Consider the following 4,806-nt stretch of genomic DNA (forward strand, 5'->3'; position numbering starts at 1 on the left):
AAGAGGTGCTTTAATCACCTTTCCATTGAGATTGTTAATATCAGGAGACACATCAGAGATCCTGAAGCTTTTAACAATTTTCTAATCCACCATCTCCTAATTTAAGTGGCATGTTTTACTATGCATCAAGTCATTTATAATTTCGCCAAATTTGATCAGTTAATTATTAACTGATCAAATTTGGCGACGTCAGCGGGTTAAGATCTTAGATGAATTAACTGTTAATTCATCTAAGATCTTAACCCACTGACTTTATTTAAAAAGGAAATGTTAGAAATCATTAAAGTGGTTAGCGCCCTCTGCTGGCCTAGTGATGAATCTCCCTTCCCATTCCACAAACCTGGGAATAGATTTATTATTTATACACATCAGAGCATTCAGTGTTTTCCAAAGTTTTTAGGATCACTTGAAGATTTAGGAATTCTTTGTCTGATTTTTAAAAAAAAATCCTTTTATTTTATTGCTTGAGTTTACAATAGAATTTCCTGTCTTCAGAGTAGCATGATTATGGTGCAGTGTTTGTCCTGAAGATAGTTTTTTTTAAAACAGATTGGGCAATACAAGTAAGTGTCATGATGGGTTTCAGAAAAGCCCAGTATGCAGAACACCACGGAAACAGATGAAAAGTTTAACAAGTTTATTGAACACAAGCACATGGAATTAACACAGGAACTGGTTCAGGCCTGGGGGCAGGTTCACTGGAGTCTGTGAGGATGACAGTTCAGTTAGCTTGTGAGCAGATGAGTTTGGATCTGAGAGTTTCTGATTTATACCTTGAGGAGTCCGGGTTTGGCTTTGAGAGAGGAACTGTTGGGTCCAGAGATTGTTTAGTTCAGCAGAGTTCAGTAACCGCTTCAGCGTCTTGCTTCTAGCGTGAGGGCAGACCTTGACTTTGGGTTTCCAGCTCTTAGTCCAGAGCAGCATGAGAATCCAGAGAAGAGTCTTCAGGTTTGGCTCAAAGGGCAGGCTCGGCAGGTTAAGCTCATCCAGAGCTTACAAGGGAAACTGGATTCCTGAAAGCAGAGATAAAGAGGGATTAGAATCCAACCAGGGAACAGAAGCAACGAAGGTTCTCAGAAGATGCTAGGCTCAGGTGCTAACCAAACTGGATAAACACTGCGGCGTTGAGGCAAGGTCTGAAGGCCGGTTATATACTGCAGGATCCTCTGATGATGAGATGCGCCTCAGGTGTGTCGAAGGCTCAGCTCAGGAGGATCCACGGCGAACTCTGCTGGAGAAAGGTGGGACTTCTCCAGATCCCAACAGTAAGAGTTGGTAAGAATTATTCAGGGAAGCATTGGCTAGAAAATGGTGGAATAATTAGTCCGTTATTATTTTCTGTTATGATAAATGATGCATTCAAAGAAATGTAATGTTTTTTTTTGCAGTTTTTTCAGATAATGGAGCTGTTTGGAAATGTTGAAGGAATATTAAATATTGTTAAAAAAAGTACAAGCAATTTACAGTATTGAAAATTGTCTTATAAATGGGGTTTTAAATTCTCAGTTGATAAATGAAATAATATATAGAAGTAAAAATGAATCAGGGGATAAAAGTAAAGATACATAATCAGAAACTTGGAAGAATAAAACTCTTTAGATTCTTAGGGATCTGATTAGATTAAAAATGAACCTGGAAAATACACATTGAAAAGGTTATTGAGAAATGTAAACAAATATTGAATATAATGAGATGTGTACTTGGATATGAATTGGGGGCAGACAGAAAAGCTCTAAAAAAAAAGATCTACTGCTGATTATGGTTGTATCGTTTATGGATCAGCGTCTTAAACAGAACTAAAATAACTAGATATTATCCAACATCCGGCTTTATAAATAATTACAGGAGCAATTAGGACGACTCCAACCTCTGCTTTACAGGTAGAATTTGGTGAAAGAAAACCTGTCGTTTCATTCTGGGACTTTTAACCAGGCTTGCATTAGGGCTCATAGAACAGCAAATATTCCATTTTCAACTCAACCAATGTTACACACCCTATTCAGAGACTTTAAGGACCAGCACCAAATACCCTATAGAATCATTCTATCATCCCTTTAAGTAGAAACTAAAACGTCTTCTGAACAATTCACAAAACATTGATGAGATGAAAATATTTTTTAAATAAATCAATGGCTTGTTTTCTTCATATTAGTGCTAAAATAATTTCTATGTATTTCAGAAATAGAACTTATAATAGAAAAGTATATTGTGACAAACTTTAAAGGTTAACACTGAACTGAAATAATCAACAAAATAAAATAAAACCTTGAAAATGAGCTAAACATTGTAATATAAGAAACTAATAAAGAAGACAAGAAAAAAACAAACAAACAAACAAAAAAAAAAACTACCTGCTCTCATTGCTCAGATATTGCTGACAAAACAAATGATGGTTTTATATTTTGGTTTATAATCAAATCCATTTAAATTCACATTTACATCTTGACATATTTTCTGCCATAAAAAAAGAAAACCACAAGTATTTCTCAAAATAACTTCCATCACTTTAAAGTTAACTTGTCCAAAAATAATAAAGAAACCTCAGATTTACTGATTTTGAGGTCAGATGTTTTAGCATCAGCAGCTTTTCCGACATGGAAATGAGGAAAAAGTTTCTCAGTGAAAGTGTCTCTGTGAGTGTAGATGTGAGACATGTTTTCAGGGTCGTAGAAGGACACCTCCCCCCTGTCATAGTCCAGCTGGACTCTAATCCTCTGGAGACTCTTCTTCACTGAGAGAGTCTGACCACCACCATTAGTGTATTTACCATCATCATTTACTAAACACCAGATTCCATATTTAGGTGAAACATATAACTCTCCCTTCCTGTCAACAGACTCTTTAACCAAACCAACACCCCAACTAGGATGATCTCCAACCTCCACCTCCCAGCTGTGTTTCCCTGAGCTGAAGCCCTCAGAACCAAAAACATTGGTGTACCTAGTGTTTCTTTCTGGATTTTCAGGAAGCTGCTGATCTGTGTCTCCTTGTCTCACACTGGTCAGATCATCAGACAGATGCAGCCAGCCATTAGCAGTGTTTGGGTCCAGAAGGACAGGACTCTGGTGGAGTCACAAAATACGTCTGAAATACGTCCGAAAATACTTTCAGTTTATTTAACCTGTTTGTCAGGCTTTAAATCAAACAATCTGTAGTTTTATTTTGTCTCCAGCAGGCGGTGCTGTTGGAGCATTTTTCACAGGTGAACGATGGGATTATACAGAAGGAATAAAACCTTTTTTTTTTTTTTACTTTGTCTTGCTTATCCTTGATAAAAACAGACCAAAATAATGATCTTCTTACTATTTTAACCTAATTTTATACATTCAACGCGACACTAAGCAAATATATTTAGAAAGACAAACATCTTTAAAGACATAATTTTACTTCCACTTCCAAAAGCAGTTGAAGCTTTTATAAGACACATCAACTCAGTTGATCACAACATCAAGTTCAGCAGAGAGGATGCCAACAACAAGCTACCTTTCCTGGACTGTTTGGTGAGCATGGAAGGAGATGGAAACCTCAACATTGAAGTCTATAGAAATCCACTCACTCAGACCAATATCTTCTTTTTGACTCGCACCACCCATTGGAACACAAACTCTCAGTCAATACCTTACAACACTGGGCCAGCATATCCCTACTAAAACAGAAGGGAAACACAAAGAACAGAAACACATCAAAGATGCTCTTCAAACCTGTTGATTTCCAAACTGGGCGTTTGTCAAATCAGCAATGAAATCCAGAAGACATGCAGGAGAACATAACGGTGAGAGGATTAAACACAAAAACATCACCATCCCATATGTTGTTGGAGTCTCTGAAAACTCAAGAGGATTTTCTCCAACAACAATGTCTCTATTTTTCTATAAATCCAGTTCATCTGATGAGACCGACTTTCATTTAATCCCAGGATGTTCTGATCAATCTGAATAAAGCTGTCTACATTATATTTCTGAAATGGTGAAAATAATCACGATTACTTTCGTTCAAACTCCTGCAGTAGGATGTCTTCCAGCCTGGAAGTTCCAGGTCTGAGTATAACATAGAAAGCTTCTTCTAGTTCTCAGTCACCAACATCTTTTTTATCAAACACAGTGAAGCTTTGAATCTGCAGTATCAGGTGATATTTTCAATAAATAGGATTTATCTCTGCTGTGTGCATTTTTCTCCAGCAGATGGCGCTGAGGGATCATAACTGAATGTTTTGTTTCATCATCAAATCTTTCAGAACAAGGAAATAATTTCCTAATGTGTTTTAGTTTCAGGTCACTAATAAACCTTTAAGAACATTTATATGAAGAAAATAAAAAACCTTAAGACAGAATTGAGGTCAAGACTTTGGGAAGATATTTCCAGAAACTTAATGTTTCCTATATCAGATGATTTAAAAAAAAAAACTTTACTGCGCAAAGAAACACTGAATTAAAATGCAAAATAATAAAGGACTGAAAAACACAGCTATGAACTTTAATAGACAAATCTCTGTTTCTCAGTTTTTATCTTCATGGGTCTGTTTTACAAAGCAGATTAACAAATCCAGATTCAAATCTGCAACATTAAATTGATCTAGCCTAAGTTCGGGAACTCTGAGTGTTCGGTTTCACAACGGCTGCCATCAATTAGTTCAATACAATTTAACCAGGTCCACTTAGAGTTAAGCATGTGTGCAAGAACTATGAAAAGCCATTATCAGTTGAGCACCGAGTCAATGAGTCACCATGACAACAGGCAACAGGAAGTACTTATTTCATCCCACTGGAACTAGAAATTTTAAAGCAGAAAAGCAAAAAAAAAAAAAAA

The 4,806-nt window shown here is 36.5% G+C and overlaps 1 long non-coding RNA gene across 1 annotated transcript; it reads right to left on the bottom strand.

The window, feature by feature from the left end:
* Positions 1-651: 651 nt before the first annotated feature.
* On the bottom strand, positions 652-1,156 carry LOC107096553. Its single transcript, XR_001481803.1, has 3 exons — positions 1,102-1,156; positions 774-1,013; positions 652-705 (listed from the first exon to the last, which is right to left on the bottom strand). It is a non-coding gene; the product is annotated as an uncharacterized LOC107096553 (long non-coding RNA).
* Between the last annotated feature and the right edge of the window lie 3,650 nt (positions 1,157-4,806).

Source organism: Cyprinodon variegatus, unplaced genomic scaffold (assembly GCF_000732505.1).
Source record: "Cyprinodon variegatus isolate N-32 unplaced genomic scaffold, C_variegatus-1.0 Scaffold632, whole genome shotgun sequence".
NCBI lineage: Eukaryota > Metazoa > Chordata > Actinopteri > Cyprinodontiformes > Cyprinodontidae > Cyprinodon > Cyprinodon variegatus.